The 18,208-nt window shown below is 36.1% G+C and overlaps 1 protein-coding gene across 1 annotated transcript in view; it reads right to left on the reverse strand.

Moving 5' to 3' along the window:
• The window catches only part of LOC129723886 (ras association domain-containing protein 10), a 48,967-nt gene extending 31,782 nt beyond the window's left edge, over positions 1-17,185 (reverse strand). The window contains exon 1 of the mRNA XM_055678370.1: positions 16,405-17,185. The gene's annotated coding sequence lies outside the window, so the exon portion shown is untranslated. The remainder of the gene's footprint in view (positions 1-16,404) is intronic.
• Between the last annotated feature and the right edge of the window lie 1,023 nt (positions 17,186-18,208).

Here is an 18,208-nt window from a genome sequence, read left to right on the forward strand (position 1 = left end):
AACCCTTTTCAAAAATTAGTACAGTGAAATGCTTGAAAAAAATGTAAAGTTGCTTAGGGTAGTAAGGTCTAGACACCCAGAAAGTTTTATTAAATTCTGAGAGGGTGCTGCCAACATCTGGTCGATCGTTTGCTGGATTATCATTACGTTATGCTTCTCACACTTTTTTAACGAACGATGTCTTACGACAAAATACGAACGATGTCTTACGACAAAATATAAGGGGGTACAAACAGAAGAACTGGAAACATTGTGAGCGTCACGAAAATTGTCCACTTTCGAATGTTTAAAAATCAGTCAGTTTCCAACCGATTTTATTCATTCTTAGACTCAATTGAATAATTATACATGCAGTCACCCAAATGCAGGAAATTGTAGTTTGATTATTCGGACTGTTGTACTATTGAAAATAGTCTAGCATTGTTAAAACGCCGATTTAGACCTCAGATTGGTCCTCTCATGCTTGCTCTTCCTAACACAATCGATAGAAGTAACCCGATAATGCACTCGTGGGCTTTATTAAAACCTGCTTCTGTTCAAACCAATTATATTATTAATGGATGCTGGGAAGAACGGTCCCGAATTAGTAGCAGCGGATAGCAATATCGGTAACGGCAGTGGTATATCCGATCACGGTTGCAAGAGGATGATTTACTGGGAACTGGGTCGCCTGCAGCAGCCGGCGATTTTAAATATCTCGCTGCCTTCCATAGCAAACGGACCTACAGAGTAAACAGCACCTTTCACAACGCATAGTGCGTTGAATGTATGATAACAAGGGACAAAAGTCAAAACTGCCCAATTTGTCGACTAAACACATTGATGTAATAAGGAAAGTTGTTCATTATCTTTAAAGCTCTTAATCGCATAAAGGTCAAGGTTACGTATCGGAATCGAAATTCCTTTTTTTTTTCTTCGCAGTAAACCGATTTTTCAAAAATCTGCCGGTTTGTATGTGATTGGCGTTGACCTACAAAAATTCAAAAAAGTTCAAGTTAGCATTTGAGGTTCATGAATCCTGATTCTTACAAGATTTCTTTGAATATAAATGTCAGATTGGTAAAATTTGGAAGATTTCTAATAAATTGATTGAACATTTAGATTTTTTCCAGTCTTTTAGTTGTAAAAAACATTATGTTTATTGATTGAATTAATGATGTTTTGCAATACCAATAAGTTTCGATTGTACGTCACTTGTTTTTTGTATAAATAGAGAGAAAACTTTAAACGCCAATTTCAATTATTTGAAACAACTTTTTTTTACGCACTGACCGTTGTTTCCGTTTCCACGTACTACGCGTGTCAGAGACGTCAGAAACTTGTCCAAATAGACTCATACAACGGTAGAAGGTTACACTGACATAAAAAAATATATAGAAATGATTGAATGATATTTCTTACTTTTGTCTGTTGGTCAACGCACTTTGGATCTCCCTTCTGTGTGGGAAACTCCGTTGACATACAGGAATGTCTCCAGTTTTGGGTAAACTAAAACCAATTGTTCTTTTAAGAGAGACCACATATTTTTAATTGAGTTGCTAAAAATAAGTTTTCCACATCCGAGTAGTACAGTAATCATGAGTTTACTTTCAAGAAATGGAGTGCTACTTACTCTTAGAAACTGTAAGCGTCTTAGTAAGAGAATAAAGCACCCGTGATTGGATCGCAGCAAATATACAAAACGAATAACGAAAAAACCATCACAAAGTTGGCGTATCGTAGTTTTTGTTCAAAATTTGCACAACGCGTAATTCACGGTTTCGAAAAAAACGGGTTTGAAAATTTGAAACATCCCATTGTCACTAAAACTATTTGGGTTTATCAATCTTAAGACTCTTGAATATAAGTAAAAGGTAAACCATAGATTATACAGTTAGTTGATTAAAATCAAATTTCAATACATGCGAAGAAATAACATCCTTTTGTACAAACTTAAAATTTATGGCCGGATCTCGAAAATTTTTGCCGAAAACGGCACCACTTAGAAATTGGAAATTAGTTTTTCAGCGCCCAAAAATCATTTAATTATCCCAAAATATTGCGGATAGTGATAAAACTCAATTTTATTCACAGTACTACACACTTAAAATTTATTGCCGGGTCTCGGTAATTTTTGCCGAGAACGGCAACACTGAGTAATCGGTTAAAAGAATAATGACAGCTGTCACATTTTTTCGTAAATTTCGGTTCACCTAACTGAAATTTCGGCACAAAATATCCGTAATCTCGGTACTGATAGCTCGTGAATATCTTCATGAGGAGGTCCGTATGTCGCATCCAATGCTCATACCACGTCTTCACAAAATTATGAGAGAACTAATCATTCGTTTAAATAACACTGGTCAACACAGGTGCACTCTAGAAGTTCAAACCGAAAAAAAATAAGGATTAAAGCTATTCAAACATTCCTGTGAATTTTGGTGTCCCTAGCCATTACCGTCTTTTCAGAGACTTAAATGAGTTTCCTCGTAAACATAATGAATGGTTGAACAGCTATAATCTTTCATTTTTTTCCGGTTGGAACTTTTGGAATGCATAATTTTTTCATTTTGTCGACCAATCTGGTCTAAGGCAGCGTACGATTCAGTAGAAGGCAATGAGTTGTTCAAAGTTTCCTAATCAAAACTGATTTAGATGATCCTCACTACCTTTGACGACTTCATGTCATGCGTTAATCATTCCTAACAGTGCCTATTGATTTCTGATAGTAAATATAAATCTGTTCGTAAATATTGCCGTGAGCGCTTGTGTAAATGATTGTATTTCGGATGCTACTATGAGAAGAAGTTGCAGTATTAAAAATATTCTTTAATTTTAAAGGACCTTAGGCTTTTGTTCAAACTTGTATCGTCTAATAATTTTGATGATTTTTGATGAACATTATTCCATCCAACTTCACGAAAAAAAAATCTTCCTGCTGGACCGAATGGCACGCCACGCAGCTCATGTTGCACCGCGTTACAAGTTGGCAGCTAATTTAATCTGCCAATCTTCAAACAGTGCGCAAATGGTGAACTGTTGCTTCACGCTTTGACCGACTTATCAGTTGTTGATTAAGTAGACAAGCAATGCTTAGATTGTATTGCTATCGTTACACTAATTCAACAACCTGCCTGCACAACTCCCGAGGTTTCATCGAGCGTGCATTAGTAACGACTGCACGATTATCTACACTCGGTTAGTCCCATATCCAAAGAGCATGTAAATGAAAATGCTTTCCCATCATCGTCTATCTGTGAAATTACCCTTCGCATCTTCGTAGAGCATCTCCGGCCGGGTGCGCATGGTAAGGCAGAGGGAAAAATCGACGCACTTTGTTTACAGGCATGAAATTAGTTGATTTTGAAAAGTGAATCTGGGCAGCACCTATTCGTTTTGACGAAATATTGCGTAACCCTCTAGGGTCGATGTGCCTTTTCTAGATCTCAGACCCGGCAACCGGGTTTGCCTCAGAATCACCCTCACGACCCTACAGATTAAAATGAGCCAACACGTTCGAATCAAATCCAATCAGCATCATCAACGTGTCTCCGATTTTCATCTTGCGCGCTTTCGTTTGTTTGGCGGCTAGTGCATTGTAACTAATTTTGGTCGATTTCGTTTGTGGATGGAGCAGCTTTAATTAAACGGTTCGCGTATGATATGTTGATTGAAAAATTGGTTCGGCAAGCTTTCTGGGACGCAGATGATACGTATTTGCATATGCCGCTAGCGCTTGGGTGTCTGCAACAGGGTGTAATTGCCTGTGCATCTGTTCTTCTTTGCAGTTTCGCTAATTTTGCAGAGCTGAGTTGGCCACTGGGAACTATCGCAAAAATTTCATAAGTCTCTTTAGTTTAATTTGCTGGTCGGTTTCTTTGTCATGTTAGCTCTGTACATTACTGGTTTGCCGGAGGACTGATGGTACACTTGTTAGGTGGTAGTAGAAGAGTAGTATTCCTAGAAAAGAGACGTGAGTAAAGTGAGATTACGCACCACTTTTCAATTATACCGTGCATGGCTTTACGGTGTTGTTATTGTGCAAGAAACGTAATCGCCCACACACCGGCCAGCGCACACGCATAACACCGTTTTTCGAGATGCACTACAATAGTCCATCTTTGTTGCAATTGTCTAGAATCATGAATGAGTGGTTTGTCTTGGTTTCGTTTTTTTCTTTCTCACTTTTCACAGCATCAGCCAGGTTTAGCCAGGTGAAATATTTGGATCTCTTACTGGTCGTTATCTTACATAAGAAATGATATATTTAAGGTATCCAGCCCAGCTTTTAATTAGTGGGAATTTGGATTTATTTTTGCCAGTGTTGGTCGAGATTTGACATCGCCAGCCAGCGTTGCCGGTGCTATCAATGTTTTGACTGGCTGTCGTGTGTGCCAAAAAGAGAAGCACACATTTTCATTTGTCAAGTCTCTATATGTGATCTTGTGTAGGTGTGAAGAGATTCGTTTGCCTTCGCCATGTCAATGACAGCAGCCGGCAACCGTTGGGAACGGTCGGCGGCAAATATAGAAAAGATTCTATTTTTTGCAACAACAACAAGCGACGGTCGACCGCTGTGTTCTGATTGGTCGAAAAAGAACGGAACGGTAGCGGTTGACCGCTGCAACGGTTAGTCTGATACAGGCTTTAGCCTTGCTATGGTCCTTTATTGTACACTAACAGTTGGCTTAAAAGTCGATAAACAGAAAGGTCAATTTACGACAGTTACGAATTTCTATTCTTCAAGCTTTTGCAAATTTCGAGTTTTCCTAAAAATTCGGGAAAGTTTGATAATATTATTTTCCAATTTCTAATTCAGAAAATATTATTATTATAATTTTTCAATATCCATTTAAGGCTGATCATTCTTGCTATTAATTAGCCACTCTTGTTCCCAATCGTTGGACCAGTCTTCAGAACGGAATCAAAACGGTGTCAATTCGGATAGAACTATTATATATTTTTCAAAGCTTTCAAACAAATCGTCTTACCGAAAGAAGCCATCATCCTTCCCAGATCCGTTTATTACCCCATTTGACATTTGGTTTGACATCAATTTGCTTGTTCTAACTCACGCTTCCATTAGGCGTTTACGGTTTACTAATCCACTAGGTTCCGATTCTCTGCACTTGCCATTATAATTTATGTACATAAATCGCTACCATCATCAAATTCACCTCCACCAGACAGCCAGCCATTCAAAGCACGAGATCCCGGGTTGAAAAATGCTGTCACTGTCACTGCACTACGCTCGCTGTTGGTTCCGATGATGACACAAACTCAAAGGTGGTCGCTCGTGCCCGATCGTTGTATATAGGCATTTGCACGCGCCGCTGATTTTGGCCAAATTTAAACGATGGCACGAAAAGATCCACAGAATGATAGCAAATAGCGACTGTGAATTCTCCCAGTGCCAAGGTTCGTAATTGGTTCATTTTATTACTCCGGCCAGACGTGAAAGGTTTGGGCATTGTTGAAGTGAACCCCTCGCATAGATGATGGCGGCGAAAATCGGGTTTCTGGATGTTTCCCTAATGACGCATTATCACTGTCGCATGGATCATAAAGTACGCATCGACTGAGCCTGAGCTGGAAGGGTCGCCTGGTGTTTGTGATGTGACTATCATGCAGAGGGTGGATGGCGTGTGCAGCCGATGTTTATCTTCATTATGATCTGTGGAAAAATTTGGGGCTTGTTTTTCACCTCTTCTGGAGGTTCCATCGCGTCAGGGAGAGCAGGTTGATTGCATTACGGTAGAGTCGTTCACGGAAGGCTGGGTTTGTGCAGACGATGGCAACAAATTATCTGGAAAGTCGGTGAGGTGTGGCCTAACGCAGTTAAGATTCCGTGCCCGCTAATGAATCAGATTGATGAACTTCAGGCGGCAACAACAATAAATAAAGGCATCATAGTTTAGTTTGGTTTGCTGATGCACTATAGTGTAACTGTAGGAAATATTCATTTCAACGTAAGCCATTAATGTCATAAGTTAATTGGCGGTTGGTTTCTTTTGACTGAAAGCAAGTTTACTTTTGATGATTCTCAGTAGTCTAATAATTAAACAAGTGCATATTTCGGTGAACATAATTTAATAGAAACTTGGTCTTGGTAAATAAAAAAACCGCTGATCAAACTATCAATTATTTACCGAAGTTGTCAGTTCAATTTACAATACATTTGCGAACACAACGAAACAATGTTTACCGAAGGCTGTTTAGTTTCCAGCATTTGTGTTTTGTGAGATCAACAAAAAATAGTTAGCAAATAATATATAAACTGCAATTTATTTTTTTAACAGAACATATATATATATATATATATATATATATATATATATATATATATATATATATATATATATATATATATATATATATATATATATATATATATATATATATATATATATATATATATATATATATATATATATATACATGCACTAGGTTCTGAAATCGGAGTGATTTCGAGAAAATGTGCGCTGATGAAGGGTGTTACGGTTGAAAATTGGTCAAACAAAAATATGTGTACGTGTAAAATATGTGTAACGATCCTTTTTTATTGAAAAATCAGATTATATTTCCTTGTCCAGTTCAATTCGTACAAAATAGAGGAAAAATATTGACTCAAGCTTTCTAATAGTGAATGCGAATTGCCGGCCTTTCCTCATTGCTCCTTCCATCATGTTTTTCATAGCCTTCTTGGTCACTTTGTTCACCGTAAAACGCCAATTAGCCTTGAACTGCATCTCGTTGACAACTGTCTTTCGTGCCTTCTTGAGGTTTCTACTTGAGTATTTTTTAAAAGGGAGCTATGGTGGGTTGGGTCGCTGCATACCACTTCAAGGTCTTTTTCCGTAATGGTAAGAAGCCGAATCCGGCCAAAACAAAACGGAACAACCGTGGCAACAGACGGTTTTTCAGGCACTCCTTCACATGAATCTCCTGGTTGACTGAACCTTTCGCGATGAAAATGTTACTCTTCAAACCACAGGAATAGATGGCCTGCCACACAAGGTATATCTTTGCCAACTTCACAGTTTAATGTGTTTCAAAATCTTTGCCACTATTCCTCTTCCAGTTGACGTATAATATTCCTGTCCAGGAAGCTGTTTAAAATCTGTATTGGCGTAAGTGTCATGATTCGCCAATCAAACTTCGTCCGCATTTTCCGGTACAGCAGGCGGACTTGGTTTGCTCATCGTTACTATTTGAAGCCACCACCTTTTTGTAAATCGACAGTCCGGCTCGTTTTTGAGCTCGATTCACAAATGTAGATGACACTCCCAGCTCGCTAGCAACACCTCGGACGACGTTTGATTTGGCCACATTCAACAATTATGCCGAGTTAGCATACGAGTAGTTCGGATTTTCGCGATGCGCAAGTATAATTTGGATTCGTTGCTTCTCTTGCTTCGACGTCATTTTCACAACTGAAGAGCAAATGTCAGAATCAAACATACGCCATGATACGAAACACACACATCTTTGAAATGAGGGGTGTTCAGGTTTTTTGATATAAGATAAAAATAAAACGGCAAATTGTAATTGATCAATTTTTGACCGTAACACCATTTATCACTTTTATGTCAGAAACTGGACGTTTATTGTCCTAAATATAGGGTGATTGGTTCCCAAATTTGATATGAAAAGTTCTTCTACACATATGCCCTAACCCGAAATTACTCAGAGTTATTCAACATTTAAGCTTCGTTAATACTTTTAATTGGAATAGCTTTAACTTCTGAGGTATTTCCCGAGAAATAGTTCCCGGAATTGCAAATCCCATACATGAAGTGAAATTAATCCCCTTTCTCGATACTACACAAAGAGTAGAGTTCAAATACGTATGTGGTATATTATTTATTTATTTAAACATGGTGTTTAATTGACTTCAAAAATAAATTTCCCTGATATTAGTTAGTATTTCCAGAAAGAAAAAAATTCCCTAGCATATTTTTCCGTCGAGAATCATTAGTACCGGAAACTGGGGTAACTTTGATAACCGAGATCACTTTTGACCTACCTTTTTGAATTTGCTAGAAAGAGCACTCTTAACGTTTTGAATTCGTCGTAATCTCCACTGATTGTGATAAATTTCATCAATTTTACTACCATTCATACATTTGTTGCTAATAAAGTATTTTTCATGCTAAGATGTGAATACAAAATGAAGTGAAGAATCTTTGGGATGATGCCTGGGAGCAGCAACTTATTTTTAGTGTGTAACTTCTGGTGACCTTACTTTAAGTTTTGAAAAGTAGACAATGTATGTATTTTTTTCAAAAATGCGAAGATTGAACAAGGACTGAGGGTGTGATTTAGACTTAGACAAAAAACCCTCGTCCAGACGAGACTCGAACCCACAGTCTCATTTTTTCTAAGCCTAATCACGCTCTCAGTCCTTGTTCATTTTTGCCTACTTTTCAAAACTCAAAATGTAAATCATAAGACAAAAAACGTAATTAGTTCATGAAGTGATCTAACTTTTTACTGATCAGTAACAAAGCTGGTCATACCCATCTAAAATTAGCCTTTTTCTCTCAGTTTTAATGATTTATTTTCAATTTTACACCATTTTATATCTCTCCCTGAACGGATTGGTAATGATAGGAAATAAAGAATGATAACATGCATAGAGTTTGCATGCAATCGCTTTCAATGTAGCCTTTAAAAAGATGATTTTTCTGTTTCAATTTTGTTTTAAATCTTAATGCTTGTACTCTTTTATAATTTTTTTTCAATGCGCTTTTTTACACTGGTTTTCACGACGTTTTTTCAAATAACGTGGTTTTTCAAACGAGTTTTGTACGCGATTTTTGTTTCTTCCGTAAAAAAATACTTTATTGTATATGACAGAAATAAACTACACTGTTCTACAACGATTTAGAACTTCTGAAGTGACCTGGTAGGTCTTGTTGAGTGTAACATTCGCTCATACTAGAAATTTTCCAAACACCCCCAAAATCTGAAGTTATGGTCAAAATACGATGTTTTGGACTTCAGCGCATATAATATTTTTTAACTCAGTCGTTTATCAACCGATTTTTAATATTTTAGCAGTTTTAGAAAGAGGACAAATAGAGCTTTCAAAATATATTTGTTCTAATATCAATAAAACATGTTGAGTTATTTTAGCTAGAATATAATTTTTTAGACTTTTTCACGCAATTTTTCAATTTAACTGTCAATTTTCTAATATCAATAAAACATGTTGAGTTATTTTAGCTAGAATATAATTTTTTAGACTTTTTCACGCAATTTTTCAATTTAACTGTCAATTTTCCGTTTACTTTTGTGAGAAACATACCACACATATACCATAATTTTGAAAGCTCATTCAATTCCGAATCAATTGGGAGTAGTTTTGTAAAAATCGGTTGATATTTGGCTAAGTCATATATTTTTTAAGAAAACCAGAATTTTTGGCTTCTATCGCGCAATTTTTTCACGGAGCTACAAATGATGAAGAAATGCAAGAACTTTTGATGTGACTTATGTGGGTTGTAGCTTTAGTCAAATGTTACTTGCGCGTTTACTTAAAGTTTTTCAAATACCCCAAAAATTATTAGTTATGGTCAAAACCCTGTTTTTTACCTTAGCTCACTGTTTTATGTTTTATTCAGTTATTTTTCAACCAGTTTTTTATATTTTGGCTGTTTTGGAAAGGCGAAAAATAGATCTCTTGAAACATATAAATATGTCTAAAAAGTTTACCTATATGTGATGAATGATTTTAAATAAAATAAGATGATTTATATTCAATAAAATGATTTTTTTTCAAATTTTACCTATATGTGATGAATAGTTTTAAAATAAATAAAAAAGTTTATGTTATTCTTAAAAATTTTCCAAATTTATTCGTAATTTTTTGCACATTTTTGTAATGAACGAGCTTTAATAGCTGTAGAATTTGAAAAGTACATTCAGTCCCAAACGAAAACAGTAAGTGTTGTTTATGAAAATCTGTTATAATGTGGCTGAGATATGACTTGTTGATGTTTTCCACCATATACTTAGATTTCATCATATCATTTCTCAGCATAATTATAACATATTTTCATTACCAACACCTATTGTTTTCGTTTGGTACTAAAAAGAACTTTCCAAATTTTAAAGCAATTGAAGCTCCATTATTACAAAAATGTGTGAAAAATTGCGAATAAATTTGGAAAAATTTGAAAATAACATAAACCATCTTATTTATTTTAAAACTATTCATCAAATATAGGTAAACTTTTTAGACATATTCATATGTTTCAAATGCTCTATTTTTCGCCTTTCCAAAGCAGCCAAAATATAAAAAATCGGTTGAAAAACAACCGTATTAAATATAAGAATGTGAGCTAAGGTAAAAAACAGGGTTGAACATAACTTATAATTTTCGGGGTATTTGAAAAACTTCAAGTAAATGCGCAAGTAACATTTAACTAAAGCTACAACCCACACTAAGTCACATCAAAAGTTCTTGCATTTTTTCATCATTTGTAGCTCCGTGAAATAAATGTGCGATAGAAGCCAAACATTTTGGTTTTCTTTATAAAATATATAACTTGGCAAATATCAACCGATTTCCACAAAACTGCTTTCATTTGATTCGGAATTGAATATACTTTCGAAATTATAGTGTATTTGTGGTATGTTTCTCACAAAAATAGACGGCAAATTTAAAATTAAATTGAAAAATTGCATGGAAATGTCTATAAAATTAGATATAAACTCAAATAACTTAACATGTTTTATTGATATTATAACAAACCTGTATATATTTTAAAAGCTCTATTTGTCTTCTTTCTAAAACTGCTTTCATATTGAAAATCGTTTGACAAATGACTGAGTTAAAAAATATTATATGCGCTGAGGTCCAAAAAACCGTATTTTGATAATAACTTCAGATTTTGGGGGTGTTTGGAAAATTTCTAGTATGAGCGAATGTTACACTCAACAAGACCTACAACCTACACTAGGTCACTTCAGAAGTTCTTGTATTTTTTTCTCATTTGTAGCACAGTGCTATAGTAATTTGACGTAGAACTACGTCTCTCAGGCAGTTCAATTTAAAACGCTAATAAGTTGGTAAGTTTTCAATGGATTTTTGGGAAAATTTTGTAAGCATCTGTCCAAATGAAAAAAGGTTTAATTAGACTATTCAAACTATTGTACTATTGAAAATGGTTGAAAGCAAAATTCGATTGATCTGATTGGTCGTGTAATGCTCGCTTTTCCTAACATAGTCAACAGAATTATATAGGGGAACCGCTCCTATATTCATCTTAGCACCTAATTCACCTAATTCCTATTTGTTTTCCAATTTACCGTCAAATTTTGCTTTTTGTTTTTCAATCTAAAAAATATTTTAATTTTATTTCTCAATTCAGTCGAGTAGCCGGATGTTTTATTTTGAAGAAAAATAGTAATATTTCACCGGTAGATAGAGCGATGAAACGAATATAGAAATAGTTCCCTACCTAGTTAAACAGGAATGCATCAGTTGGGCTATATAAGAGCCTGCTTCTAATCACATTTATCATTATACTAGTGAATGCCATTAGGACAGTCCTAACTAAGTAGCAGTGGATAGCAGTAACGGCAGCGGGTACCGGCAGTGGCAGTGGGTACCTGTATCGGTAGTAGTGCTAGTAGTGCTAGCAGTGTAAGCAGTAGGTGTAGCAACACTTCCGAACGAAAGGACATAACGCTCAATAACAGAGTTCACTGCAGTGCTGTTACCGTGTGTCTCTTAAGCATATATCAAATAAAGAGAGCATTCGAGTAGAAAAGCAAATTGCGTTGTTTGCTTCGCACCTTGAAAGTTAAAAAAAATAATTGTTTGCTCTTCGAATGCTATCGAATTCATCTCAGCAGTGCACACGGCGTATTTCTGAGTATTCTCCCAAGAGTGATTCGGCAATTTCGTTTCACTCAGCTGTGGTGTAAGTAGTAAGTGTGTTAGTTTTTTTGCGAGCAGCAGAAATACAGCACAAAAGAGAAAAAAAGTGTAATGCAAAAAATTACTAGCACTCATGCTGGACAAGAAGTAAAGAGCGAATATTCACTCTGCTCTTGTCATATTTTAAGGAGAATACCAAGCCTCATTAGCATCATATCCGATTTAAAACTGAACAACAGACTATCCTTTTTAATACAACCAACCAAATGAATTGAAGATTCAATTTTTTCTCGTTTTGTGCTAGAATTGAAAGCAGATGTTATTTTAACCAGCATGCAGTCTGACTGTTAAAACTTGTTTGCACTGCATAGTGTTTGTTCCATTGCTGTTCAGTGATACGACATCGGTGTTACGGTCAAAAGTTGGCCAACTTCAATTTACCGTGTTATTTCTATTGTGAATCAAAAAACCTTAACATCCCTCATATTCAAGATATGTGTGTTTAGTATCATGCCTTATATTTGATTTGACATTTGCTTTTCAGTTCAGAGCTTCGCGAAAATCCGAACTACTCGTACGCCAAGTTGGCAAAATTATTGAATGTGGCCAAATCAACCCCCACCAATGTAATAAAAGTGTTTGGGGATCGTTTATTCATTGCTAAGAAGACAAGATCAGGGGAAAATCGAAATCCGAAGACCGCAAAAACATCGAAAAGTGTGGTCAGCAGTTTCAAGTGGAATCCCAACCTTTCCGTTCGAGATGTCGCTAGCAAATTGGGAGTATCGTTTACAACTGTGAATGGAGATAAAAACGTGCCGGACTGTCGACTTACAAAAAGGAGGTGGCTTCAAATCATAACGATAAGCAAAACAAGTATGCCAAATAACGATCGCGAAAGTTGTACGTGAAGATGCTGACGTACAGGATAATGAAATTGACGTCAATGCAGACTTTGAACAGCTTCCTGGACAGGAATTTTATGCGGCAACTGAAAGAGGAAATTCATCGCGAGAGGTTCCATCAACCAGGAAATTTATGTGCAGGAGTGCCTAAAACGTCTGTTGCCTTTTTTCAAGCAACACGGTTGCTCCGTTCTGTTTTGGCCGCATTTGGCATCATACCTTTACGGAAAAATGGCCATGAAATGACATGCCGCGAACATCGTCCAGGTGGTGCCAAAATTTAGAATCAGTTTCTTAGAGTTTTTTAACTGGTTGAGATTTATTTGTTCTTCATTTATATTTAATAAACTGAATGATTTATTTTTGCTCTTTTGGATTTTGTTCTATAAAAAAATTCCGCGATACTTTTGGAATGATCGAATTATGTATTCGAAGCATGTAAACACCTAAACAAGAGCTAAAATTTTAAATTAAAATATACATCTTAGTGTTAGAATGGAAGTTTGTAGTTAATGAATCGAAAAAAAATTCTTCTTAAACAGTAGAAGTTCCCTGATTGTTCCAAAAATACTTCGACATTTAATGGTCTGTTCAGGAAAAATCAAATTCCCTAATAATACAGGTTTTTTTTCAAGGCGATTCACAAAATTGGTGGAGAGTAGCTTGATAACAGCATGAGGCTGACATAAAATGCCGCCGTGTCTAAGAAGTAATCTAATGCCTGAGAAATATCCTAGAATGTTGAGAATACACTTTAGTTAATTCCAATCGATCATGCTTGAGCACTTCGAGGCTATATAATCGTTTAGTAATTAGGACAAAATTTATTCGATTGCTGTTTATGAAGAAGAAATTCTAAGAGTTTCATGAAAACTTACGGAACGATTCCGAAAAAAGGAATGATTTAAATTGAAAGACTAGCTCTCAGATGAATTTGTATTTTTCCAAGGAAACATTACACAACGGATTGACAACACCTTGCGATAGATCTTAGAAAACTTTAAAGAAGCGTACGATTCAGTTGGGCGAAATGAGTAAAATTATGTTTGATCAACAGGATTGATGAAAAAACTTTTTCAATATTTCATTTTACTTCTTAGGTGACGTAAGGAAAGGTTTGACAACTGCGTGCTAGACTCGACTTAATTTGTCTGCAGTTAATTTTCAATGAGTAGCAAGATTCCAATTATGACGCATCTTCAATCCTCGTTAATCATATTATTCACGTGTTTTGGTCGACCAATATTACTACAATAACAAGATGTTTGGCAGTAATAGTATCATCTTACTTGTTTGTACAATTGCACTGATCGACGAGAAGTTCCCACATAAACAATAACCATAACAACATGCTTAACAGCCTATTCGGGGTATAGTCCGAACTGTCTGGGTTATCGTTGAACCATATGGATTATCGTCCATTCATGGTTCCTTCTTACTAGGGTTGTCCTGAAGTTCAAAAAAGTTGCTTTGAAAAAAGTATAGCTTTTTAACCATTCCTGTGAGTTTTGATGCCCCTGGTGCGTCGAAATGCCACAGGGTAATTGTTCGCTGGGTTCGTCGCTTCTACGATTGCTTACAGGAAATTTTATTGTCTCTGAAAAAGGTTACTTTCGCTAGGGGAACCGTAATGTAGAGGAAAAGTTGAAAGATATAATTTTTAATTTTTTTCAGTTAAAGCTCTAGGGCAAAACCTGTTTACCAGTGTTATTGGCGAATGATCTCGAAAAAGTGTCAAATCTGTTCCAAGCTAGCTTAATTTATTCACTGGATAACCATTTTGCTTTGATTCTTGCACTTTGTTAGTGCGATATCAGATCAAAGTTGCAAATTGGATGAAGGTAGTGATTGCTTTGGCAATTATTGTATAATTTGATAATTTGATCTCTTTGTAGAAAGACTCAATTTGAAACCATCAATTTGATATATTGTAATGTTCTCGCTGCTCCCGGGTTTCGGAATTGATTGGAAAGGTTTCAAAAAAATGAAATAAAATAAAATATTTTAAGTTTTTCAGGTGTGTAATTTTAGTGCATGAATAACCCTTAAATGCGCACGACGTTAAAAAATAATCTAAAAACATAAAAACTTTGTTTAACTGGTGCTCTAGAATTAACCAATATGCATAAAAAATCGAAAGATTTACCTTGTGATGTACAAATATGAACATGTTGTTTTAAAACAACAATATCGCAGAATAATGTTTAAACAATTACTTTTGTAAACAGTAACTTTTAAATTGACCTTTTGTTAGTATAATTTCTGATAATTCAAATATTTTCACTTACCACCAACCTTATTTTAAAATTTATTTACAAAGACAGTTAGCACTAGCCGGAAATCTGACCATTTTTTTCGCTTCCAATATTTTGACAGCAAAAATAAAAATAAGACATTTAAATACAGTAATTCCAGTTGTTAAGTTTTCTTCGTTAGAACCTAGAGAGTTGTTCTAATAAATTATATTTTTTTAAATAACTAAAATACATGTATTTTGGAACGTTATGCGCTAAAACACATTAACTTTGGAACGGTATGGTAAATACAACAAAACATGCATTTTGATGCACCTCAGAATTTTGCTAGTAGCCAACAGTGAATTGTATATTTTTTACTAGCTCTGCTTCGTTTTCGATCAATGATACATAGAATTCATATTCACATCATGTGAACTCTATTAGAATTATCTATTGAAACTCGAAAGGTCCTGCTTCTTACTTAATTCATGCAAAATAATCGTTTTACGAGAACGTTGGAAGTGGACAGCATTCTACCTTACAGTTAGAACAATTAGATTAAGTTTGTAGAAGCCAAGTGACTTATTAAGTTTTATAATGTCCTGAACCTATTGCAGCGATGCACCACAAATTTTGCGGAACTGAATCGAAAATGAGTTTACTCGCCGTTTCCCCCCGAAAAAGTATTGATGTAATGGAGTCTTCATCCATTATTAATTGTTAGTTCCACCGCGCATTCATATGAATTGACTCAGGACCGGAGAACCAATGAGATTTAATTTGGTTGTGTCATTCCGCAGGGCTTTTTCGTATGACTACCCGAGCTACGGCACAATAAAAACGCAGACGGTGTCTACAAGAAGCAGATTTCTAGCAGACTTTATTATTCTGACTTTTAAATTGTCTTGTTAGGTTAATGGAGTGTATCTGGTGCAAATTTCCTGAATCACGAAACGCCGGTCACTCGGCTTAGTGTATGCCATATGTCGGTTCACGGATTTTACTAGGTTTTCATTCTTTGCTTCATGGCATCCGCTGAACCGTGGCAGGACATGTGAGCTCTATTGTGCTTACAATACGTGCGCGATTACTGTTCGGATCTAGCGTTTGTAGCAATGCAAATGAGTCATTGAAGCTCCTGTGTCTATTTCGGATACCTGCGCGTTAAGATTAGCGGAATATACTCATACAGAAACTTTAGTTTCGACTTTTGCGAATTTACCCAAGGTATTGAAATTTTAAAGTCGTGTCTTAATCTTCAAATTGATTAAGTCTTGCTTTTTTGGTATAAGAAACTACTTTTCAAGTTGCATTAATTGTACGTTCATTAATAATGTATGGCTGTTTCAAACCATTCACAAGTGTTGCAGAATGGAATAAAGAATATACTTACAAAATCATAGCACCGTGACGGAAGAATTTATGTCTTGCGGGAATTGTTCTACTTCGAAGAACCCTCACGATCTACCGAACCAGCACTGGGTTGAACTGAATAAAGCTGAATCTAATTTTTGACTTAACTTGTTGCACTACACTTCACTCTGTGTTGGGTTTAATAACTTTTATGATTTTCTTAGCGCTGGGAGCTTTCTCTAACGTTGTGGTAAAAACCAAAAATTTAACAGCACACCGATGGCAATACACTGTAACCGATCATAAAACTGAAGAATTGTACAGAACACTTGTGTCCACCATATCAGAAGCAAGACTGAAACAGCTAAAGGACTTCCTGACGTGCCAGCAGCAATCCTGGCTTGTCCTGGCGTGTGTGGCTCCGCTGAGCGCTCGTTATCCTTTAAAGCTAGATTCCGAACCAAATCTTGGTAATTCACCAAATCAAATGATTATTGGCCATTAGCTCGGTTTAAAGTCTGCCTGCTCACTCACTCGCTCACACGCTCACTAGTTTGAACGGATGCGCGGCACTTGGACTATGGCGCGAAGGGTGCTACTCTGCCACCCTCTTTCGGATTAGGCTACCAGCAACCGGCCGACCGATCGCCCGACCGACAGGAATCGTTGGAAGGAGGTCTCTTGAAACACTTGATATGCTTAGCAGCGGTATCTGCACGGCAAACACACGAGACGCGCAGCAGCGAGATCCTTGCGAACAAGCGGACGAACGGACTGGAACTGTTTTGTATTTTGCGTTACTTCGGTAACCGCGATGTGTAGTATCCTTGACAACAAACGAACAACTAAAAACTATTTAAGTAGCTTATGTACCGCAAGGTCCGCGTGATGGGCTTGGGTGGAGAAAACTATGTACGCAGGTATGGAAAGAGCGGAATAATAAAAAAAAAAAGAATATAAAACAAGTGCAGCGGCGGCAAAAGGAGCGGGAGAGTGCGCGAGCGAACTGCTAAAAAGCACATCGCGAACGGTGGGGTGGACCGCACTGGAACGGTTTAAATTTTCACAGGGGGCCTAAACTTGGACCATTGGATGTTTGATATTTGCTTCTTCATAACGAATTCGTCATTTTTTCGCTCCTCTGTAATTTTCCTTTAATTATACATGGTCAGCAGTTCTTAAGAACTATCTGTTGATATTCATATTGTTTGCACTTTTCTATTGTTGACACTATCTCTTGTAATACTCAGAATTAATTCCAATCTCTAATGAATAAAAATAATTATTTTAAATACTTTTATGCCAGTTTAAGTATAAATGAAAGAGCAGTTTTTGTGCGAGCTGATAAAGTAGTAATTCAGTGTTTATTTGTGTTGATTTTATAAAAATAGATTAAACGCAACACAGGGAAAACACAGAAAAGGTACAGACAAGATTGAGATAAAATTATGACAAAACAAAGGTAAGACAGTGACAAAATACAAGACAGCGACAAAACAGTGTCAAGACAATGACAAAACAGTGACAAGACGGAGACCAGATAAAGACAAGACAGAGACATGACAACGACAAGATAATGACAAGACCAAAGTAAAACAGACACAAGGCAAAGACAAAACAAAGACAAGACAGAACCAAGACTGAGACAAGACAAGGACTAAACAGAAAAAAGACAGAGACAAAACAGAGACAAGACAGAGACAAGACTGAGACAATATAGAGATAAAGCAAAAACAAGTCAAAAACAAGACAGACACAAGAAAGTGACGAGTTAGAGACAAGACAGAGACAAGGAAGAGATAGGACAAAAATAAGACAGTGACAATACAACGACAAAGCGAAAC

The sequence above is a fragment of the Wyeomyia smithii genome, chromosome 2 (assembly GCF_029784165.1).
Source record: "Wyeomyia smithii strain HCP4-BCI-WySm-NY-G18 chromosome 2, ASM2978416v1, whole genome shotgun sequence".
Taxonomy (NCBI): Eukaryota; Metazoa; Arthropoda; class Insecta; order Diptera; family Culicidae; genus Wyeomyia; species Wyeomyia smithii.